This window comes from Platichthys flesus, chromosome 9 (assembly GCF_949316205.1).
Source record: "Platichthys flesus chromosome 9, fPlaFle2.1, whole genome shotgun sequence".
Taxonomy (NCBI): domain Eukaryota; kingdom Metazoa; phylum Chordata; class Actinopteri; order Pleuronectiformes; family Pleuronectidae; genus Platichthys; species Platichthys flesus.
The window spans coordinates 8613451-8639183 of NC_084953.1; the positions used below are offsets into that span (position 1 = coordinate 8613451).

Genomic DNA, 25733 nt, shown 5'->3' on the forward strand with positions numbered 1-25733 from the left:
GGAAACTCAAATTCTGTAATGGCAAAAAGACTCAGACAGACAGCTGGTTTGGTTAATCCAGTGAAATTAATAAATCAATCAGGATGATTGTGATTGATTTAATAATCCCATAAATCCAATCATACCATAAAACGGTACTTTTCTTGTCTAATCTTATTGTCAAAGCCTTAATACAAGCAGGAGATATTAAAATGAGAACTGTCACTGTATGATATAGCAAAATATCATCCGCTCTTCCAAAGGTAAAAAAAAACACCTAACATGTTATTTCTATTTCGTTTAATCAGAGCAAAAACCCAACAGTCTAATCTACAGGTTGTAAATCAGAGGAAGTTTATATCAACAAGGCCCTGACGTCATGGAGCCTGGTGACGGAGAGGTTTCATACGTTAACAAGACCTGATGGTGGAGATTTATCTCCACCCCAAATCCTGAAATCCAGCTGAGAGGAATCAGTCGTTAAGAAGATGGTAATGAAATGTAAATTATTTTTAAAAACTGATTTAATGTTTTTGGGTCCAGGCAACAAAACCTCGGAAACTTCTCTGGCATCTTTGAAAATATCGTATCCGGTGAAGTCTCCAGTCTCTGTTTTGTGCGACTGAAGTTTGACTTGAGTCTCAGTCTGCGTGTCAGGAATATAGAGTCAGGCCCTGCAGTCTAAACAAAGCCGTCTTTATGAATTACCATTTTAAAACTAAAGTAATAACCCAACCTAATGGTTTGTCAGAGCCATCACTGTGCCTGTGGGAAACCCATATTTTGCATCTCAAAAGAGAATATCACCAGTGTCAGCGTGACATTTACAGCGTTGAAAAGCTTTTCGCGCAAGGCCTCGGGGGAATTTTTTTATTCTCTCTATTTATTCACTTACTAATGGTGAAATTTAATTAAGGCCACCAGGGTGACCCCGGGTCTGTGGCATGTAATCGCATGTATAAGACAAGATCCTCTGTCGCCGCCTCCTCAGACAAAGAGAGTTTAGTGTATATTCAATAATTGGCAGTGCAAACAGCAGCGGTGCTGTTTATTCCTCTCTGCGGCGGCTCGTTGGCAGGAACTCTGGCGTCGCACATTAAGCACGCAGCGGGGAGGTATGTCTTTGCACTGGCTTGCTGGGTTCATCCTGCAAGTTATTTTTAGAGCGTAATTAGCAGGAACCGGCAGCCAGACCAGCGGAAATCCCCCCCCCCCCCCCCCCCCCCCCGAAATTAATTCCACAATTTCATTAGATTATAGAAGAAGAATTCATTAAATTACTTCACTCGGTTTCCCATCCAGATGAGATAGATGTTCAAGTCTGGAGTCTCCCTGCAGACATCCACAACGCCACATCTCTGGACTATTACAAAAACTGAAACTCAATAGACAATAGATCCATCGTTATTATTTTCTGTCCTTTCTTTAATCTATTTTTTTGTTTTAATTTCCTTATTCTGTAAAGAGGCCTTGTTTACATTGAAAGGTGCTTTATAAGTCCATGTTATTTGTCCACACCAGGAAGAGGTAGTGCACAAAGACCTGTATTTTTACATAGTTCGGATTGCAATAGATATTTTCTTTGCTTTCTACATTCTGTACCACAACAACACACGGGTGGGCAGAGGTCACTGCAGCAGAAGCAGTGTATTTAAATAGGAGCACCACCTGCTCCATCTTCAGAAACACTGTTCTGTCTTCATTTACATACCAACACATCCTCAGCTTGTGTTTTCCACATTGATGTTTTACTGATTTACCTGAAATGAACCGGACCTGGTGGCTGCTTTGGTTCTTGGGCGTTTCATATCTAAATGTGAGCGCTGCTTTCCAAACATCACCAACGGATGACGGATGACAATTCACAAATTGCTACACGGCGATCACATGGTCACAAGAATCGTTATTTTTTCCATTTAAACCTTAGCTTGTGTCTTTATTTGTACAGGATGCACTGATGCCCTCAACAAATTGTGTTTATACGAACGTAAATGGCTTGTATATATATATATATTTACTATATACTTCGAACTGCACCAAAAATCTGTTGTAGCATTTTCTATCATCAAACATCCGAAAGTCACATGATATGTTTGACATTGACACAAAAGTACACAACGGCTCGACATGATGTGATCACTGAGCGTTTCCTTCCTCTGTGTCCTGATGCACTAACGGGATTCACTTTGACTCCTCGGGTGTTAAGACCTTCTAAATCTGGAATCCCAATGAGAAGAGGATAGAAGTGGAGCGGGAGAAGGTCACAGAAAGAACAAGAAATCTGTGTCTTATGGACAAATTGTTAATGTGGGCATGAGCTCACACACACGCGCACACTCAAACACACAAGCACACACGCTCAACACTACGAGCTGTGCATATGCCAAGGCTGCATTGCCCCCGCTGGATCAGGGCGGCCATTAACATTCTGAAGTGCCTGCTGTGTCTTTGCAGAGGAACTGGGGATGTGCCAGCTTGGCAATTACTTTAACAACTCCAGAGTTTGATTTCTTTATTCAGTTGAACCTAGCCGGGGGTAAGACGGAGGAGAAACACGAGGGAGAGGACTCCAAAGGACAAAAGTTTACGCTGACCCGACTGTAGTGAAAGTAGAGGAAAAGGAGCCCGGGAACTTTCAACGCTTCAGAGACGAGTAACAAAAGAAGCTGGAAAGTGTGCGTCCTCAAGGCGACAGAAGACACAAGGTCAAAAAGGTGGTGAAAGCCAGTGAGAGACCGTCTCCACCCAGATGTCCTTCAGGACCACAATAAAACCTCCAACCTGCTGGATGGCTCTCACACAGCCGAGCGGCTCGCATGGAGATGGGGAGTCAGTGAATGCAGTGGGATCTAATTGCAGATGGAAGTGGCAATTATGTTGACAAGCTGGTTGATATGACAGGCTCCATTATTGCCTTAAGCCTTTATTACATGTCTGCCTAGTAAATCACATCGCGGAGGGAGTGTTATCATAATGACTTAGTGGAGCTCAAGCTGTCAACAGTGTCCCCCGTGTGAAGGGGACGGGGACGGGCAGTCGGAGGTGAATGATCTCCATGAACTCCCACAGACACAAGTGGCGTAACCATGGAAACATTGTCCATTAGGATGTCCTGGTAACTACAACCATTCATCCAGTCTGATGGATGGTAAGGTTGCAACCACAGATGATATTTAAAGATGGACGACGTGTCTACTCTCCACTTCCTCCCACTGTACAAAATGAGGCCAAGATATACTGGATGCAATCAGCCACTAGGGGGCAACAAGAGGCTTCAGTTTTTGGGGAGCTGCGATGTTGTCAGTCTTTGTCTAGTTTATGGATTAGTCCACATAGTGTAATATTCTCCATTTTGTAGTAGTGTCCAAATGTTGTTGTTGTTGTTGTTGATGTAAAAATCCTGCGACAAACAAGTTATTACCGGTGAAGAGTAAATGCGCAGTGGGGTTTCTAATCATCTTCCCGATGAGCTCATTATAATCATCCTCTGTATCGAAGTCACTACACAGTGAAGAAGGGAATTGTGGGTCAGTGGATGATGTTGGACACAACCTATGGTTACAACAGGAAATGCAATGTAAACTGACCTCGGGATGTTCTGAGTTTTCAGCTCAGGGAACCAGACATTTTTTTGAATTTCTTTTATTATGAAAAGGCTGGAGATGACGCACGTCTCTTTCTCACAAGTCTCCACTTGTTTCCTCTGCTTCAGACATAAGTGACTGATTTGACAGAGAGACACTCGCTGGAGAGGGAGAGGGAGAAAAAAACAAAACAGCGTTGGTAAGTGCCGGGCCTTATTAACGAAGTGAATCTTCATCCAGTCACACACGACAAATAAATGGCCGCCCCCTTGAAGCTCTTAATCGGCCCATTAGTCTTCCAGCGACCACAGCCTCCTCCTCTTCTTCTTCTTTTTTTTTCTGTCTCTGTCTCTCTCTCTTTCTCTCTCTCTCTGTGACTCTTTCCCTTTCCGACCAGTCCAGATACATCCATCACCTCGTATTTGCATGCGGACCACACGCTCCTGACGGAGCTGAGTGCACAGCTGGAGACGCTACATCACATTTACTCCCTTTACTCGTGCAATAAACACTGTTCTCAACATCTCGGGGCCCGTTTCCCTCCTCGCTCCTTCATCTCAACACTCACATTACTCCTCCTCCTCACAAGTGACCTGGAAACTCATCCGTTGGCGAGAAGCTCCATCACGTCTGCTTCTCTTCTACCGCCTGTGAAACTGTTTTTTTCCCTGGTGTTATTTGAACCTTTACATGATTGTTTTCTGGAATATTTGTATTCCCTGCAGCCACCTCGTTTTTTGCTGATACATGAATTCCAAAGCGGTTCATTTCCGTGACTCTAAAGCGAGGGTCTAAACGGCTGGAATGAAAGATGAATATGCTGAGTAATGACAGGGTTTGCTGCTCTAAGTCAGCCCAATTAATCACCGGGCGGCATCGTGCACGGCTTCAAGAGCTGCACAAACACAGGCCGGCTCTGCGAGGACCCGGCTCGCTTATCTATATGTGACCGGCGCTTCTTTCCCCTTCATTTTCCTCCCATTTCTCAGCTGCCACTCGCTGCACCCTCTGCTAATTCAGCCGCTTAAAATCTCATTTCAGACACAATTAGCCTTTAGCCCAACCGATGTGCCGTCACCTGTGTTTCTCTCTCTCTCTCTTTCTCTCTCTCTCTCTCTCTCATCCTTTGTGAACATGTTCTCTTTCTCTCCCCGATAAGGATCGTTATTGGGGTTAGTGAAAAGGAGTTTTGATCACTAGCAGGAGAAAACATATTAAAGGGCCCATTAGGAGACTGTTAAAGCCTCCGCTTGTTGCCACACCCGGGGCATCGACACTGTGACACTTTCATTTCACTCCTTTGCCATACGTTTTTACATGTGAAGAGAGAGAGAGAGAGAGAGAGATGTTCAGTGAAGCAGAGCCAGGCCCCGTCATTGTTATTTATTCTTTAGGAACCTCTTAACTGCAGAGCTTGCAGAACGATGACGCTCATCACTTTTACTTTGCAGGCGAGTCACAGGATCATTTCACTGCATCTGCTCTGCAGCTGCCGGCAAACTGGTTGATTTTTCATATGCACATTTGGGTAATTTTTGGTTGGCTAAGTGTGTCTGAAGTGTGTGTGTGTGCGTGCGTTTGTGTTTGTGTGTGTGTGTGTGCTTGTGTGTGCGTGTGTGTGTGTCTGTGTTTGTTTGTTTCTACATTTGTCTATAAAGCCTCTGAGCAGGAAGTCACTCACCCGATAATGTTCGTTATCCAGAAATCTGAAAATCCTCGAGGATCAAAGTGAAGTGGATTATTTACAGGGTCGTACCGACATCACAATGTCACAATGACATTTCTTTATGTGTCACATGTTATTCCTACATTTCAATGTGTGTGTTTTGATCTGTGTTTCCTACCTTTGTAATTTCCACCATAATTTCCTTTATACTTATTTTTTTCAGATGATTCAGGTGTCTCTCTTTACTGAAATATGAAAAGTAAATGATTAAATACATGTACCAAAATATTTGTACTCAGGAGAAAACACTAGTTCTCGTTCCAAAAATGAAATGTTAAAAGAATCCAAGAGATCATAAAAGAGCTAAAGCCAAATGGGAAACTTGTGAGTGGCCCTTTACTCAAAATGTCTCGAGGCTTCATCACTGCAGCTCACAAGCCAGTGAGTGATGTCACATGGAGAAGATGTGGGGGACGGAGAGATTTTCACTCCGGCTGAAAGATATTGACATATAGTCAATGAACACTTGTCACAGTCTTCTCAATGGGAACAAATATATTCTCTTGTATTAATTCCATGGGTGTTAATTTTGACCCTATAGGAGACTCAACAACACAGACACACAGAAACACAGACACAGAGACACACAGACACACACAAACACACAAACTCTCCCACACACACACACTTTCTCAGTGATTCTGATTTAATTTAGTTTTATTCAAATGAATCCCCTCCGACGACAGCGCAGGTGTGGTGAAGGAGAAGAGGAGGATAATTAACGCCATTTAAAGTGCTCCCTCTCCTCTTCCCTCTCCTCCTCCATCTCAGCTTTTTTAATTATAGGAAGGAAATCTCTCTCCGCTGCCACTGCCGCTGTCAAACGTACACAAACACACAACCAGTGAATGTTCTCACAAACACACGTACGTACAGAAAAGACTTTTACCCATAAGTCTGCGCGCATTAATATTCAGTACACACATTAATGTGGAGAAAAAGAAACCTGGGAAAAAAACATACACACACACACACAGACACACACACACACACAATTGGCATCTTTTCTGAGAAGCAGTGAACATTAATGATCAGACCTCACCACCGTGCCTCAGTTATTTAATTGGTAATGAGAACGTTTATTAAATAAAGATTTCAGCAGGTGTTGATTTGGCTGTGGAACAAAAACAATGTTATAATAATGATTTACGTCAAAGCAACAGCAACACATCTCCACACTCCTCTCAAAGGAAGATAAAACAGTCGAGGTCGTGTCTTTGATATCGTCGGAGAGACTTGGAGGCTGATTCAGAGTCGCTATATATCTTTAGGTGTTAACTGTCTAATTATATTTAAAGCTAACACTTAACAGTAGTTATTCTGAATCAGCCTTCAATTTGGGACGGAAGAAAGAAAGAAGTGAACTTAGCAGATGAACATCTCATCTCTTTTCAAGCTACGGCTGCTTGAGGCTCGAGCAACTTCTACCTGCATCTCTGCAGCTGTTAGAGGCTTTATCCAAAGACTAAAGCCTGAAACATGCTTCTGCGACTGCGTCTGCGTCTTTTCACGCCGCTGTGGCGCAAGACTCGTTTTCATTCATGCTTCCCCAACCGTTGCGCGTCTTACAAAGCAATTCTGCGCCAGAACACTAGGCGGAGTAATGCTTTTTGTCGAGACGACCTTAGAGACGCCTTCTTTCTTCTTCGTCGATTGTTTATTTACATAGCCACTGCGGCTCCTCGTAGCCTTTTTCTGGCGGACAAATCCGCCAGTCAGTGACAGGTTATACAAGTGATCATACTATCGGATATCTTCTGCCAAGTGCTCTTCTATTTGGTCCATATTCGTTCTTCTAAATCTTCCGTGATTTCTGCCGGTATTATGGGGCATGAAACCGGAAATGCAGCCCCTGAAGGGATGTAGAGCAGACCAATCACAGCCTTGCGGGCGGAGTGAGCTTGCGGTGCTTTGCCGTAAATTTTAGAAAAGGGGGTCGACACCCGTCAGCACGTAAGGAGGGATACATAAGCACGTAAGGGACCCGGAAGGGCTCTTGCGCTTACGGGCCCGTGAAAACGCAGAAGCATGTTTCAGGCTTTAGGTTATTTATTTAAGATAAAAATATTAAAATACTCTTACACACAAGAAATCCATAATGTACAGCCAGTGCTTTAAAGCCCCTGTGAACAACAGTCTGTGCAAACACATCTGCAGACATGATGCAACCGATGATGAGCCGCCGGTGCGGAAACTGAAAATGGAGACATCAGCTTTCACCCTGTCTGATCGGCTGTCCCTCCTTTAACGTATAACAGAAGTGCATCCCCCCACCCCCCCACCCCACACCCTTAGATCATCATCCCCTGGGTCATTATCACATCTAACACTCCAGTCTCCGCCCCCTACAGCGAGGAGCTTTATTATTGGTGTTAATTGAAAGTGATTTAACACTTCTCTGCTGCAAACATCCACAAGTCAATCATCTCTACTAGTTCTGCTCTTAACCTTCTGGTAACCACAGACGTGTAAAGCATTTTTTAAAGTAAATCTATGATCATTCGTCAACAGTGATTGACGAGCTTTCAAAAGTGAGAGAGACTGAAGAAGAAGAAAAATGTCTAAGGAGTGAACATTGAATGATGTTAGATATTCAATTCAGTTGACAATGTCAGTGGATCAATACGCCCTAGATGTCAACACGCCAACTTTGACAATTCCATTCATTTTCATTAGTATGCTAACATGACTTAATTAATTAATGACTGGATTTCAGTGCATTTCAATATTCTATTTCCTCACTTGGAGAAAAACAGTGGTCCAGGGTCGTTCTCGTGGATAATGAAAAAATAATGTGGCTGAAATCATGGAGACAGAAACCTCTTGAGTACATTTCAACAAAAATCTGCAAACAAAAAGATACGCTCACCACATATCTGTCACAACAACGCTTTGACTCGAGAGAATTATAGATTTAAAGTTGATTTGATCTTAATTTCATGTTTTGTAGTTTTGTCAATTTTAACCCTATGTCTAGCTGTTTGCTGTTAACCTTCCTTTGTACACAGAGCTCCCACACCAAAGCCAATTATCCTCACTGGACCCATCTTGTATTAACACTGTAAAAGGGACACGTCTGAAAACACGTGTCTGCTTAATGACGCTGCTCTTTCTGCCGTGTCAACCCGACCTGAGAGTGATACTCGTTGCTCGGGAAATTAAATCCAGCAGGAGTCCAAACCATCGAAGACAAAGACGCGGCAGCTTTATTCCACCTCCCTGGGAATTACACTTCTTAGCCCCGCTCCTCAAAACAGACATGTCGACGTGAAGAAGAGGGAGCAGCGATGAAGATCCCCTTGTGCTGTGATGATAGTATCGCAGCAGCTGATGCCAGTGAATTAAACTCGTGCCTGTGGAGTCTATATTCAGCGCTGGCCGTGTGAGGTGGCGTCCTGCATACTTCACGACCCCCTTAAACTTTTAAATGTTTATAGTCACCTCTATCAAATGAGCCACAGCTGCCTGGAAGCTCTGCCCTTCGTTCCTTCATCATTAAACCGAGTTCATTACTTCAATTAAAGGCCGCAGCCTGTAAAGGCCTCGCTGTGGCTGCTGCTGCATGAAACCACACATAACTGGAGCCGGGCATTCTCATAATTAAAACCAAGATGTTAGGACATAATTCTTAATTAAGCTTTAATGTGATGAAGTGGGATAGCAGGACAGAACTCTCCTTTAAGGGAAGAAGGCCTTTGTAATGAGGTGATTAATGGACTTAAGAGGGAAGAAGATGTAATTGGCGGGTCGTCCCTCCCAGCTGTAGAGCAGGACACTGCTTGTCTTGGAGCGCAGCGCTGCTCACGGAACATAATGTGATATCGTCCGTCTTTAGGAAAAGTCTGTAATGGCAAAATCTAACGTCCGAAGAGATTAAGATACAACTCTTTAGCTCAGAATACCATGTGCAGCACAGCAGGGCTCCTCCTGCGCCGGCTGTCACAAACAGTAAGGTGATGGGTTTAAGACTCAGGCTTAAAGGTCACTACATAAACTTATTCAACATCAGGCTCCTCTGTGTCGCCGGTGGGTTTCCTGAGGTAAACCGCTGCATCACGGCAACGTAAGAAACTTGAAACAAGTGAAAGCTCGGGCATTTTCTTGTAAACAATAAGTTTACATTCAGTGTAACAAATGAGCTGAGGTGCACCTTGAGGTGGAGAACCTAGTGATGATGATGTTTTCTGCATCTAGATAAGTGAATCAAATCATGTTGAACGTGTTGTCTCTTCAGATCGACCCCACGGGTTTGATCTATAGTATCTTTATCTATATGCCACCTGTTAAAGGTCAAGTGTGTAGAATTTAGTGACCTCTAGTGGTGAAGTTGTGTGTTGCAGTTGAATACCCTTCACCTCCCCCTCCCCTTCCAAACATGATAGAGAACCTGTGGAAGCCTTCAGTCGTCATAAAAACTCAAAAAGTGTTTAGTTTGTCCAGTCTGGGCTACTGTAAAAAACATGGTGCCCTCCGTAGAGAGGACCCATCCATGATGTAAATATAAAGTATTTCAATATAACAGGCCCATTCTCGGGTAAAGAAAACAACAATTTGACCAATTTAGATGAAACACGCCAGTGAAAACATCACTAGGATTATGTCAAGCTAGACTTGGATATTTACCAATAATCTGCTACTAAACTGTTCTTTCAAGTATCTTTTCTGAAATGAGAAACTCTCAGAAATCCGACAACTTCGATTTTCAGACACTTCGTTTTAACTTGTTCTCTTTCACTCATGCCAAGGAATCAGTTTTAGTGAGTCAAAGCTGTAATTTTTACTTGTCACCCTGAGGCAGGAAGTGCACTGATACTCCTCCTCCTCCTCCTCCTCCTTCTCCTCATGGTCTGAAATATTCTCACCCACTTTCCCCCGGTTTAGTGCTGTCAAGGCTGAGAGTTCTAACCACCTTCCTCAAACCCTCTGGAGGTGATGAGGCAAAGAGCTGATCCACTGTAAGATTGAAACTTTGTGCTGGTGGCAAATTAACAGTCAGACTAAGAACAGAGCTGAGTTGCAGTGAGGAGATCGTCCCATAGGGGGCGACATCATCGAGGATACATCCACACTAATGAGTCTACCTTTTAAACTTTTAGCTCAGTATTGGAAATAATCTCCATCCGTACTAATACATTAGAAAACAAATATCATGTGGGTCGATCATGCTCACTATAGGTTTGTACGAACTAGTGGAAAAGGGAAGAACTGCACTTTGCACAGGGATTTATTTTCTTGGACTGATGATGAGATCCTCTTACCGACAGGAAGTGTTTTCAACGTTTGCTTTCACCGCTGGACGTCGAGTCGCGACTGGTGATCCCAATCATCCAAACCAGAACGCTGACCGAGCTTTCAAACCAAACAGACCTGTTGGCACATGAGCTTTTAAAACCAGTAACAGCTGATCTTCTATGAAGTAAAATCTTTCCTTGGACCCATGTTGGTGAAAGTAGAACTAAAATACATAGATTCATTCATGGGGATTAATGTGGTTCATACCTCACAGCTGTGAAAGAGGAAGTAGCTGTGACCTTAACTGAAAACCTAAATGAATCAAAAATGTTTGCTGTGTTGGATTAAATGCTTAATTTCTCTTATAGTTTTTAAAGTAAAATTATTGTCAAGGCGATAAAACATCCCGACTGTCACTGTTGTGCTACTCAGCACATGCAGAATGAAAAGCCAGGACAGCTCTCGCCCTCTCTGCTCTAATGAAAATGTTAATTTCACATCCTGGCGAAAAAGGAATTTGCAGCTTTCGTGGAAAATCCATCCTCAAACCTCCTAAATCCGTTAGTGGGGAAGAACAAAGCAGCTTAGTTTCTACTGCTGGTTTCTTCCTGAATATTCAACTGAGTCAAGCTTTAAAAACAGGGGCGGCCATAAGCTGCAGGATTTGTTGAGTGTGTTAAGTGAAGCCAAAGTGCAGCAATCGCCCCCTGGTGGCTGGCTACACTACAGGTCATGAACCTTGCCTCCTCCATGTTACTGGATTTTCAAATGAGATTTTCACAAATTTCAAATGTTCCTACTTTCTTGAGGTCAAAACAACAAGGGTGAAATCTGCGTGTATCAGGCTCCATTCCCTCAGACTCCAAATTATTCCTCGGCACATGATGGCAGCTTTCGAATCCAAGATATTTTGGCTTCATTTCTGGATAATCAGAAGAAGTGGAGACACGTCAAATTATAAATGTTCACATTCCAATGACCAGACAACAAAGTGATTTAAACATGCCGGTGTAATTGTAGACTTCAGAGGTTTAACAGAAACAGAGAAGGGGTCTGAGAAGGACAACCGAAGGTGACTGGTGCTGCACTAATATTTATTTATATATTTAGCGATTATTTAATCATTATTGAGACTCATCGACAGCCTGGTGTCCTCTCCTGCCAACGTGGATGCTCCAGAACGGTAGCCGCTCTTTGGCCCAGTAAGTAGAGGTTGTCTGTTGGCTTTGCTCGCCGGTCCGTACATCACAACTCAACCTGGCAACCTCTGCACCCAATCAGGGCCACCAGTCGCTGCCAGTCCCACCCCAGCTGTCTCAACTGGAGAGCGGCGGCACACAGGCGACACACAGCTTGACGAGGAGTGATGGCAGGAAGCCTCGGCGGAGAGAGGAGTCTCATCCAAAACCAAACGGACACAACAGCCTGCTGCACGGTTTGACCTCTGACACTTGGCAAAAACATTGGACTTGTCCGAGAGGAGAATTTAAACAAATGAGCGCCTGCAACAGTTTTATTTTAAGATTGATTTAGTTTTCAGAATAAATAACACTCACCTGAGCACACAAAAATGAAATCTTGGGGGGAAACACCTTCAGACGGCCTCATTTACGATTCCTTCTGCAGAGTAAATGGTAATTATGTGTGGAATTCATTGAGGATCATTACATTTCTCTCTTGAAGGCGGCACAGATTAATGTTAAACCACAGCAGGACGCCAGGAAATTCCCCAGCAACGCGGATTCTTAATAACTCACGCTGCAGTATTTATGTACCTCTATAAAAATGCATCAGGTTAGCGTGTTCATTTCAGGCTCAGATTGTATCTGCTGCCGTATCTGTGGCTGTAGCTGACTCCGGATTTGCATAAAGAAAAGTTCAGCTCTTCATTTCTTTGCTGTAACTTTTTACTCACCTTCCTCTAAACTTGTAAAACCTAGAGTCTTTCCGTTTGCTTTTCGTTCAATTAGCATCAGAGAAAAAAACACGAATGATTTCTGAACGAATAGCCTGAAGTGTGACCTGTGTCGTGAAGTGTGTGTGTATGTGTTTTTGTGTTTTGTGTGTGTATGCTACTTACTGACACCCTCACTCCCTGCTCATCTCTTTCTAAACACAGTTAGTTGCTTGCACTGGTTTCGTTCGGATGAATTTCTAGTTTTTCTGTCTCCTCTTTTTCTCAGTTTTGTGTTTTGGGCTCGCCCTCCTCTCTGCCTCTGCCCCTCTCTTCCTCCATCTCCTCTAAATTTAGCCCTTTTCTGGCTCAGCTTCTGTGAGCGTCACCTTTCTTTCTTCTTCTCTCCTCTCTTCTTTGCCTCATGCTTTATAGCTTTTGCCGCCTGCTGTCTCAGGTACTTCTCATCTTTCTCCTGCTCTCGGGCTAAAATAAAAAATAACGACATCAGTGGAGTCGTGAGTAAATCTGGGTCCCAAAATGTGAACCATGTACTTTTTACGGGAAAAATCACACGTTTGTTTATCAGTGTCCCTGCACTCACATTCACCCAGAATGCATCTGTTCTGTCTTGCTGCTTGTTTTCTTTCAGCACTCAGTTAAATGAACACAATCCCTGAACCACAGGTCAGACTCAACCCGTGACTCAAACTGAACGAACTGGAAACACGGTCTTGAACTCGTCGAGTGATTGAGGGTCACAGTGAACTCTTTTCTCTGTCTCCATCCTGCTCCAACCTTCTGACACACAAACTCCAACATGGTCATTTCATGAATGATCACTTCTCTCTTACATATGCTGCCACTAGGGGGCAGTAAAACTCCACATGTTGACACATGATTAACAGTTCTGAAGTGTCCCCACCCACTCGCTCTCTCTCTCTCTCACTAAACTCCACATGCACACAGTGAATAAAGAGGAGAATCACGTTGGATCAGAAAATATATGTTGTTGTGTGAATTTAAAATAAAACTTCTAATTTCTTGAAATCAAAATAACAATTATAATCATGAATCACAGGGTCAACATGTTTCACTGGAAATACACCATTGAACACAGCGTTGTCCAATGGGTTTGGTTCAGCGTCTCTGTGTTTAAAACAAGGCTTCACATTAGAAGCTGTCCACGTTCACCAGTTAAGGGGATTTATCAACTCTAAGTCACATGTCCAAAAATGTTGGATATATTTTAACATTTAGTACTGGTAGAAGATACTCTAGGTTTAGTTATAATATTGTGTAAATTGGTTTAACTTTGTTCAGGACAACATGTCACTGTAAGACCAACTGTCCAAGAGACACAGTCGAGTGAGATGTAGTGATTTAGTGATTTCCCTTATTACGCCTTTCACTTCACACTTTATTAATCTATTACACATACAGATGTGTGTGTATGTGCATGCGTATGTGTGTGTGTGTGTGTGTGTGTGTGTGTGTGTGTCGGTGTGTGTGTGTGTGTGTGTGTGTGTGTTTTTCCGGTCTGTGAGCAGCCTGAGGATCTCATTTCAGGAGGTTGGAATTAAATCCGACTGAGACCTAATCCCAGCGTAATACCCCACCTCCCCCCCATCTCCCCGCCCCGTTTTATGAAGCAGGGAAACAGGGGAGAGGAGGGAGAGGGAGTGATCGGAGGTGTGGAGAGGTGAGTAAAGACAAGGGGTGAAAAGGGTGAGAGAGAGAGAGAGAGAGAGAGAGAGAGAGAGCGACAGAGAGAGAGAGAGAGAGAGAAGCTACATCTGGTTCTGCGGCCCTGGTTTTTAATTTGTCCTGTATATAACGACCGTGGACTGGAATCACATTACTACTTATGCAGGTCTGCCACAACACGCAGTTCACTGAGCACCCATATACAGTTTCCACATTAGCATAAACTCTGATGAGAGATGCAAGTGAACAGTGTCTCCAAAGTGAGAGAGAATGTATAGACAGTGTTGAGGGAAAAGGTAGAAATGGGGCATTCACGTTACATAGTGATGTTACTGTTGACCAAGATTATGCAACTATTCAATCGTAAATGAAAAATGTGCTTTTCATATATTAAGCAAGCAGCTCAAAATTTTAAGGCATGTTCACAAAAGAGGACAATGTCCGTAACCTTCACTTGAGGGGCGGCGGCGAGGCAGAGCTGTGGAAAGTTGTGTGTTTGTGTTTACAGCACATTGACCTTAACAAAAAAATCTCTTCTACGTGTACGGCTCCTCTTCTTCATCCTGAATGATTCCTTTGAGTTTTACAGACGTTCCTCACTTTACTCTGGGGGCTGGCGGGGAAAGTCCGAAGCAACGGACTGGGACGTTTGTGTTCTCACATGCAGCCGCTCGAGAACCTTCCAGGACATAATGAAGGTTCAATGCACGTCTGAGAGCAGTTAAACAGAAACACAGACCTGAAAACCAAAATGAACGACTGGGATCCAGATCTGATTCAACTGGATATAATTTGAGCAGCACCCATCGGACCCGTGACGACCACCACATCAAATCCTTTCACAGGGAATCGACTCCTGTGTTCGTGAGGTCCGGACCACAGCGAGGTCTGTGAAGGGCGCTGATGTTGCGGCCTTCTGTTGTTTCGGCTTTCAGGGACGAGATCCAATCAGATCTCTCTAAAGCCGTTTCCCCCAAATCCTCATCACATTATGTCGCAGCATAAGCCCTGTTGAATCAGCGGCTATTGCACTCGCGGTAATCAGCTTAGCTCGGCCACACTGTAAATATGCAAATAGTATTTGATGATTAATTGACCCCAGTTGGCGGTGCAGCCAAGCAGAGGGTGAGCGAGGGAGAGAGAGAGAGTGTGCAGGTAGAGAAAGAAAGAGGCGGAGGAGGAGGAGAAGAAGAATCTGAGAGGTGTGAGGGAGAGGACGTCAGAGAAAGTCATGAGCGTTAAACGACTGCATGTCCAGCCGGTGAAATATGGAGAGAGGACACAGTGTCTCTGAGGAGGACGTTACAGATGATGTTGACATGTGAGCTGAATGAGTAGTAATGATTTATGTGTTCAAATAAATCATTTAAATGTACAATATGTAAATTTGGGGCCACTACGGGTTATGAATTAAAGTCTTATTCATGTTACCCAGCAAATATCATTGTCAGTGACCAATACAGACAGTGGAAGGAAAAACAGCTAAGTGGCTAACTGTGTGTTTTACGGTACAACTGAGACGGAGAAAGCCACTGGTGAAGCTGAAAAAAATGACACATGACCTTGAATGAAATTGGGGATTCGGAGGATTGTTGGAAATTGTTTTTACAAATTTCACAGACAAATTGTAAACTCAGACTTTGGTGGATCCGTTTTTAGCTTCGAGACCTCGAGCAGCTAGAACAGAGGATCTGAGGTCAGCCGGAAGTTTTCATATTTTCCAACGGAAAACCTAAATTCAGTCCAGCTTTGGACTAAGATGAAGATGAAATCAACACATTCTTCTTCAACTGAGGGGACAAACACTAGTGTCTCTTAGTATCCGCGGGTGCAGCCTCCGTGGGGACGGGCTTGAGGTTGTGAATGATGGGTTGAGACAGAAATGATTTCCCTTTTCCAGAAAACTGGGAACATGAACATCATGTCGGAATGAACAATGGAAGAAGATGAGGAGGCAATTCACTCTCTTTAGGAGGTTAATGAAGAATCTATATAAAATTCATCTCATGACCGGTCACTTCCACTTGTACGAGGGTGCAAGTAAACATATGTTTTCATGTGATTTCCTTTCTGCACTGATCTTATCTGTTGTTTCTGAGGTGCACACAAATAAAATCTATTATATATTTTAACTCTAATGTGTTAGAGTTGAAATATATAATACATATTACTCTGTGACGTCTACTCTGTGATTCTGAGAGAGAGAGTCGTGTGTGTGTCTGTGTGTGTGTGTGCGCTTATGTGTTTGTGTTCAAGAGAGTGTAGTGGTGTATCTTTGATGATGAAAATAGAAATGAGAAAGGATTACAAAAAGGGACTCCAGCTATTTACACACACACACACACACACACACACACACACACACACACACACATACACACACACAGTGCCCCCGCCCCTACGGCTCAAATGTCAACAAGAAAAATTGGAAAAGAGTAATTCTTTCAGAATGTGAAATAGATTGCTTCTCATATATACGTACGTCCCTGAATATAACAAATTGATTCTTGCGGAGAAGCGAGCAGCCAATCCACCAAACAATTTTCATTGTATAGTTTTTTGAATTATGATTATGATTTTTTTTTTTTTTTTTTTCTTCAAACACGGCTCTCCATTGTTATTGAAGTCCCCTCGCCCGCGGGGGAAGTGTTCCCTCTCCAACCCTCTAATTTGTTCTTTTAGCAGCTTTTATTTTCATTCCGTCAATAAATTGGAGAGATAGAGTTTGTGTGGGTGCATTTGCATCTGTGTGTGTGTGTGTGTGTGTGTGTTTGGGGAAGGGGGGGATCAAGTGAGTGAAAACGAGAAGGAAAGAGAGAGAGAGAGAGAGAGAGAGAGAAAGGAGTGACTTTTCAGTATTAACATGCTGTAGCCATCTGAGATGTTTCCATTGATTACAGCATTATAACGTTTACCCTGCTGTCATTCCCACGGTGTGTGTGTGTGTGTGTGTGTGTGTGTGTGTGTGTGTGTGCGTGTGTGTGTATCAGTGTGTGTTGCTGTAGAGAATGAGGGTAATCATATCGATTCGACGTCTGTACAATCCTCTGAAATTGTCCGCTTCTAGTTTGTGTGTGGGTTTCATTGTCCAATTTTCTCTCATTTTATGTTGTGTTTCCATATGTCCACACACACACACGCACGCACACATGCACATACACACACACACACACACACACACACTGTGTCTCCTTCCTCTTCCTCTCCGTCTTCCTCTCTTTCTCTCCGTGTCTCTGGAGGATCAGCGTTTTATGAAGTCAGAAGTTTGTTACTCTGTGGACGGCTCAAATTGGTCGGCAAAAATAACTCGAACTAAACTTCACATTTCAGACAAACCTGACCAACATTCGCACACAACACATTTTTCAGTCCTAGAAATACAAAAGACAACGTTTGGAAGGTCCATCTCAATTTGTGAATGTTTAATCCATCAACGCGATGCAACACAGAAACCTGCAAGAGAAGGTAAAACACATGAGGCTGTTCACCGTAAATCTTAAAATCTGACAGATGTTCTGTCACGAGATTCTGTCAGGATGAAACTGAAGTGGAAAATGATGAGGGAGCTTCCCAGAGCGGAAGTTGAATTAATTACAAACTGAAACTCGCTCTCATACAAGGACCGAGAAGCGATTACTACTCCATTAATAATCCATTTCCCTTATAGACTTTTGTGGCCAGGCTTTAAAACAAGAGAAGAGAGAGAGGATGAAAGGCTCATTCATTCAAGAGAAGAAATACGTCAGTTTAAAATGATATAACGCAAAGCAATGCGTCCACTAGAGGGCAGTGCAGAGTTTCTGACAGCAACAAACTTGGTGATGATGGAGGAGGATGTGATAAAGTACTTCTCAGGACAGTAAATGAAAGTAACATCATATAGGTATTTGAAGTTTTTTTAGCAACTCATAAAGTTCTTACATTGTTAAAGGTTTTCCTCTTCTCCTGTGGATGCCTTGATTGTGAAGAAATATCTTCTTACGTATATATTTTCATTTTGAACATTTAGGTTTGGGGCGCCAGGATGATAGATCACCAGCTGCCCCGTGTTCTAAAAATTGTGCTTCCGAAATCTCTTGATGTAGATTCCGCAGGATATGAGACTATCGCCACTTCTCCTGTGCCAAACAAAGCAGAAGCCCTTTTAAATGAGTCAGGTGAGCACTGCATGATCTGTGTGTGGGCAACATGCTCTTCAGTCAGAGGTTCATCATCTGCTGCATCTTTTACATTCACACGTGTTCTGTGGAGCGTCTTATAGTTTGAATGTAAGTCTACAATTATTATCCCAAACACGGGTTAGTTCTCATTGTTAATAAAATTGTGAACAACCGTCTGTGCGGTTTAGGCCACCAACGAACATGATGGGTAAAAGGGGCGGGGCTTAGGAATTACTGCTGTGTTCAGGTTATGTGGGTAAATCAACAGGAAGTAGAAAAAAAACAACTTTTGACCGACTGCGAACATCTCTGAGAATTGCGTGAAACTTAAAGGGTATGATCAACACACATTGTGTTATTATATCTGAATTGAAGTTCTATGTTTTATAACCTATAAATTTAAGAATCCTTTTCCAAAAAGATGTGTAAAATACGAGAAGATAATCCTTTTAATCCCTTTTGGCTACACTGCCCCCCAATGATTTCTTGTGGTACTGCTCCCTTTAGTCTCTTTCAACCGTATTTGTTAGCTTTTAGAGGACACGCACAAATACAGATGACAAGAACCTGTAGAGTCTAGACAGTTTCACAATACGTATCTAACATTAAGAATTAATGAGTTTTAAGTCTGACAATTTCAACTACATTTTTTTGCACATTGAAAGTACGGTTGAAATGTCGACTTTATTCATTCCTGGGTGGTAATAAGAACATAAACTTGTAAAACGAAAGGACAAAATAAACTTTTAGAGCCCCTATACCAATATTAAATTCCGATGTATCTATATAAAGTAGTAAGAGGCAGCCCCAAAGTCAAAACAGTATAACACAAACAAAGCACAACAATCATTATCTGAGTTTATTCCTCAGTCTTCACATTTGTATTCACTTTTTCTCTCTTCCCGGCTGTGTTTTAAAACACCATTGCATCTGCATGAATAAACAAGCGAGTGTTGCAGCTGCAAAAAAACCTCCATTTCTGACCAAACAACACCAACGAATCCCCCGAAACAACAAATCAGCAGCATAAGACAAAGGAAAACAGCAGAATAAATGCTTAGGAACACGGTGTCTTAGGAACTGTGTTTACTATGGCAGGTGCAGTGAAAAGAAAATATGGCCGGCACGGGGTATTACTGCTGTCTGGTATCTGTGAGTGCACATGCCTGTTGGTAGAATTTACTGTGACTAACTGGATGTGCAGGGGACGCAGTAAAACATAAAACAGTGCTGACAGTTCAGTGCAATCCTCTGGTGAAACTACACAATTCATGTCATTTATTTGATTCAATTTATTTAGCTTTTCCAGTAAACCTGAAACCTGAAAGTTATCTTATAAGAACAGGAACCTTTATAAAATCCTGATAAAACGCCGGTTTCACACATGAACTCCTGAAAAAAGTCCGGACATTTGACAGAGTTTGTCTTTCACATGTGAGGAACGCAGCAGGACACCGTCGGGGGTCAGACGGGCTCACAACAACAGGCTCTCAGGCGAGGGGTGGCGTCTGGGTCGAGCAGCAGGAGGCAGGACATGACGTAGAAACTCCAACACATTAATAACCTGTTTCTCTTCACAACATCAACATCAGTGTTATATTATAATATGGTGATGCTTCACCCAAAGCTCTTAAATCTCATTGTCTTTCATATTATCAACATATTCTCTGTGTATACTTCCTCTCCTTCTTTTCATCATGAGATACTCGTATTCTTTTAGTTTTTTTACATTTTTGTATTAGAAACGTCATCAACACACCGAACCACTTGCAGCGAAATGGTCAGACATTTCTGTTATATTCATACTTAGGGTTTATTAGACATTCTCCCAACATTGTACTGGAGGTCTGGCAGGGAAAACTCCTCAGCAACTGACTCAGAGATTCAAGTTCTCACACAGAGCAAACTGGGTAACTTCAGGAAAGTGTCTGGAGTTCAGAATATGTATTTGAAGCAAGAATACTGCTTTTATAGGTCCAAACTTATTTTAAGTTTTTTTTACAATTTTTTTAAAGCTGCAGTAAACGGAGTAAACATGTTTAGGTCCCCTCAAAACGATTAATACCTAGCAGTCACACACACTCCCACTCAGTCATGCACACACACCCATCAGCACACCCACACATTCATAAACTTCCCTATCTTGACACCCTTAATCCCTCCTGCCGGGGCTCCAGATAGTGACAGGGTCCTATTTGGAGCTAAAACATTATCTTTCTGCTCATTAACCTTTGACAGGGTTTCCATTCCGCCTGGCTGATTCCCCCTTCTCCGCCACCTCTGTCTTCACCTCCATCTCTTTCCCTCGTCGTTCCTCTCCTCCCCATTTGTCGAGGCACTCACCCGGATGAGACGGGAGCCTTTTAAAACATCTAGTTATGCTTCACGGTGCCTCTCCTCGGCATCGGAGATCGACTTATCTGGACAATTTGTCCCACAAGTTGGCGAGACACTAATGAGATCATCCACAGCAAAGTCCTGATGGTTTGAATTGAAACTTTTTTTTGTGCCGTAAGCCCCGGTGATCCCTTCTTCCTGAAGGTGAAGACGCACTGTATCCATTATTATTAAGAATGAACCATTCAGCAGATGGTTCGTCAAAGATAAAGATCGTTGTGTAAATTCTGCAGCTCTAATGCTTCAGTTTCCTCTGGACTGGATTTTCTTATTATGAGGTCAATGCAATCTCCTGAATTTAAGTACATGACCAACATTCTGTGGCATTTAACCAGATTATTCTACATGGAGACGTGAAATGTATTACTTACCATCAACATCGCGATTTGCCAAATAATATTTTGAGTGTAAATGGTAAATGGACTGCATTCTATCTATCTATTATTTCTATCTATCTATTATATCTATCTATCTATTTACACAGCGTTTCTTTAGTCTCATTGACCACTTCAAGTCACAATCAGCCACACATATACAGCCACATTCAACACCCTTCACACACTGCTGGCTCAGCCTTCAGGGGCAATCATCTTGCCCAAGGACACTTGGGCAGGCTGTCTGGAGGAGCAGGGGATTGAAAGAACTTTCTGATTGGTGGACGGCCCTTTATCTCCTCTCCACATTACTACAAAGAGAGAATTTGTATGCTACTCAGAGGAGAGGTGTTGACGGTAACATTCCAAATGAAACTCACCAGAGTAAGATGAGGCAAATACTTTTACATGTTTACAAAGCCATGAAGTATTCTCTGTTCACAGAAAAAATCACAGCCGAGCAATTTCGAGTTTTTATTCAAGCTTGGTTCAAACTCAGCGTCACATCATCAGGTAATGTTCTCTGTCACTGCTGAACTGGAGGTGACCTGCCTGCACAGGAGCTGCCAGCTGCCGTCACTCTCACACTGTGCCTGTGTCACAGGTCGACTGGCTGCCGCAGGTCGACAGCAATTTCATGTGAGGTGACTGTGTGTGTTTGTACGACACACAACACACAACACCAACTCACCACACACACTCTCATCTCCGCTGGCTTCTCAGAAGAAACTCTCTCACACTCTTAAAATTAAAAATCCTTTTGTTGTGGTTGTGACCTGAATCAATGAATGAAGACGCAGCTGAGATAAAAACAATCCAACCTTAAAGCATCTAGCACAAAAAGGCAGGATTTATCACCTGTACTGCAACCAGCCTCCAGGGGGCGATTGGTACTATTTGGCTTCAGTTTTGGAACCTGTCATGTCGTCCATCGTTATTTCCAGTCTTTTTGAAACAGTCTTTTTTTCTCCATAGAGAAGCAGTAGAAAGAATCAAGCAGATTAAATTGACCTTTTGATAAAGTTATTAACACACAAAGCTCCGGAACATATAAATAATAAGAAAGTATAAGACATAAAAGAGAATCTATCCACGGCCGATGGACGCTTATTTTTCACCATAGCATAAAATGTTTTGTCTTTATATCCATGTGTGGTTAAGTGTTGCCCCCCCCCCCCCCCCACACTTGTCTTTGTTGGTCACCAAACTCAATGGCACTATGAATACATGAATACATAAATACATAAATACATATATGAATGAATGTAAAATAAATAAATCTTTTTACAAACAAATGATGAATCCAATATTTCTGCTGTACTAAAAAAAGAATCAAAAGCTGAAAAAGATTTATTGTAAGAGTGCGTTAGAACATTTCATTCTGCAACAAAAAGCTGTCTGCAGGTTTGCCCCAACCAGACGTCTCTCACTTGACTTTTTCTTTCCTCTAGTGTGTTTTATATATTTCTTTGTGAATCTAACTCCTGAAGTTCCTCATCAGTTGTCCAGCCCCTACTTCGACACTAGTGTGATACCCTATATCTGCATAATGCTGGAGCTGATTTATTCACATAATCATCACAACTCATTACACAGTTAATTCGGAGACAAACACAAAGATAAGACATGATGCCGTTGAATCACACGCATGTACCCGCTGTCAGGAGGAGCAGGAAACTCTGCCTCAGCTCGAGAACATTGAGTTTATCAAATTAACTAAACAAACGAGTCAATCCATTTATTCCACCGAGTTGAGATGAACATTTTGTTCCGTGTTTTACCTGATGTTCAAAGTGTTGGAGAGGAGGATGGTATCGACAACCTGGAGGATGTGATATTGATGTGATCGCTCTCACTTACTGAGGGGAGCTGCTGAAGTGTGTCTGTGAATAATCAGCCTCCACCAAGCGTCATCCACCGCTTCTTGCCTCGGCGGAGATTTAACAAACCCTCTGGGATGGCGATAAGCTAAACAGGAAATGATAAAGTTGCATCTGCCGGCCACAGTAACTGATGGACTTCAGAGGTCAATTGAAAAGCTCAAGATATGTTTCTTTCTTGATGATAAAATGTAGAGTACTACAGGTATGACACGAATCTGAAGAGAGGAGGAGCATCCCCGTCAGTGGATGCTCCTAGTGTGTAATACTTTTAAAATAAAAAATGATATAAATGAGTGGTGAAAAACTGAGCTTTCAGTTTATTAATATAAACTACAAACAAACATTTCTTACTAAAGAAATGACAATACTTAACGAGTGTGATACACAAATCACAAAAAAGAATAAAGACAAAATAAGAATTATATGATACATAGAAATAAAGGTATAATTATCACTTATTCTGATATTTAAATGAAATATGTACATTATATAAGCCACTTTGGCATAATTAAAATGTTTATAAAATTTCCAGGAATCACTCCTGGACATAACAAGCTGATAAATAGTTTTGTAGTGGAGTTCAAAATTGAACTTTAATAATCAAAGAGAAAATATTTGCAATCTTGGATTCATGTGAGTCACAGTTTGTTTTGTTGTTTTTCATTCATTATTCCTTTTATGAGTCAATGCAGGTTTTTCCGTCCCTGCGGATTTTATGAAACACTGTCAACTCCTGAAGATTTGTGTTGAGATTTTTTTCCCCGATCGATTTCTACCTCTGCCTTTCCACCCGTCTCAGAGCCCCACGTAACAAGACGGCTGAAAGACTTTGTAAACTAAATCTCCTGTTACTCAAACGCTGTTGCTGCTGGCTAAATAAAGGAATCACCGCTGGAGTCAATTTATATTTGAAGTGTCTCTCCTGTGGCGAGGTGAGAGCAGTAATGTGGTGGAAAGTGAGAGCTCCATCAGCTCGTACTTGTGATGCTGAATTGTAATTCTCCTCTCGGTGGGGATCTCTCTTGTTTGGCTCATTATTTTCCTCATAAGTGTTTGCATTATGCTGATCCCCGGTTTCACTGCACTCCGTTTCAGATGTCAAGAGAGGGTTGGCTCGACACACGGAGACGACGGCGGACGTTTTCATGACTGTATAGGTCGATGCATCGGGGCTGAAGCTCCGCAGGGCAGGATTACGTCTCTGCCTCTGTGAAGGATGCGGGAATTATTTTTTAATCTAACGTCCTGATTGGCATTCAAACTGTTCAACCTCCCTCCTCCACTGTTGTGAGTGTCAGGAGGTTTTTCAGGAGTTAATTGTCAGGTTGTTATCGGGACCTCTGTCCACTTAAAATGTCAAATCAGACAAATGTTCTTTCTTCTTTCTATCTTCTCATTCAATTATATTATATTTAATAAAACTGAATGAACAGGCTTGTGTCTTAGGCACAGGAGCTTCAAGTAAAACGCTGACATCAGCATGCTAACAGGCTAACAGTGACAAATGCTAAGATGATGTTTGACAGCCATATCTATTCTGTTAGATGTCAGCACCATGTCAGCACCATAGACACTTACAGACTATGGTTACCAGTCACCTAGCACTTGTTATACTTGCGTCTTGGGGAAATGATAAAGGCTGTTCTTTCAGCGCGTCAGATACAACAAGAGATATTTACAACTAAACTGGAAAAGTGTAGCCTCCGTCATAGAGAACTAACTTTTCCCCCCTACATGTTTCATATTAGGAGGCTGAGGAAACAGAGAGAGAGTAAATCAGCTAACAACTTCTCTGTCCCTTTCTAATGAAGAACAATGACCTTTCATTGGGGCGGCTGTGGCTGAGGGGTAGAGTGGTCGTCCTCCAATCTGAAGGTCGGCAGTTCGATCCCCAGTCTGACCCATCTGCATGCCGAAGTGTCCTTGGGCAAGATGCAGAACCCTGATGCAGAATGGGTGTGTGAATGGGTGAATGTAAAACTGTACTTTAAAGCGCTGTGAGTGGTCATCAAGACTAGAACAGAGCTTTATAAATACACACCCATTTACCATTTACCATATCAGACTCAACACTGGGACTCCTGCTCCGACACTGCACAGCCACACTGTTACTGGGGCTCGGTTAAAAACCCCAGTTCTACATCATCAAAAATTCTGTCTGTGTGGCCTCAGTTTTCTTGTGGAAGCATCAAACAATCCAAAAGCAGAGGCGAAAAACAAAAGATTCCTCTGTTGGTTTGATCATCGTATTCCCAATGTCCGTCGTCCCTCTACAGCTCTTGTCCCCCAACTCAACTCCCATTTTGACTACCAAGCCTCAGTCACATCTCCAGTGGGTGTAATGGTGAAGAAGCAAGACCGCTGCATCCCCCCTTGTTTTTTTTTTTTGCAGGATTGGGGTGGTGGGGACATTATTAAAAGTGCCATCTCCCGTGACTCGTTTGTCTCATTTTAAGACTGCGGCTCGTTGGCATGCACACATCATAGCAGCCATAAAGCTCCGCCTCTCTGCATGTGTGAGGGAACGAGGGGCTGCAGACTGAGAGCAAGAGGGGCCGAGGGAAGACATCAACTTCTCAAAGGACTGATTCCTCCTCTTTTTTCCCTCCACTTCTCTACCTACCACTGCTCAGAGATGCAGCCAGTCAGCAGAACGCATGCTGAGGAATTGCTTTGTGGCTGTGCAAGGTGGAAAAAAAATAAAATACAAGAACTTTTTTGTCAGAAGCAGCTTCCTGTTCTTTCATTCTGGTGGCAGATGGTGCGGTGCCTTCATCTGTGCTCCGGCAAGTTTAGG

General features: G+C 42.6%; 1 non-coding gene across 1 annotated transcript; it reads right to left on the reverse strand.

Annotated features, from left to right (window-relative positions):
- Positions 1-18134: 18134 nt before the first annotated feature.
- Positions 18135-18269, reverse strand: LOC133961356 (U11 spliceosomal RNA). The gene has a single exon (XR_009921992.1). It is a non-coding gene; the product is annotated as a U11 spliceosomal RNA (small nuclear RNA).
- Positions 18270-25733: the final 7464 nt, after the last annotated feature.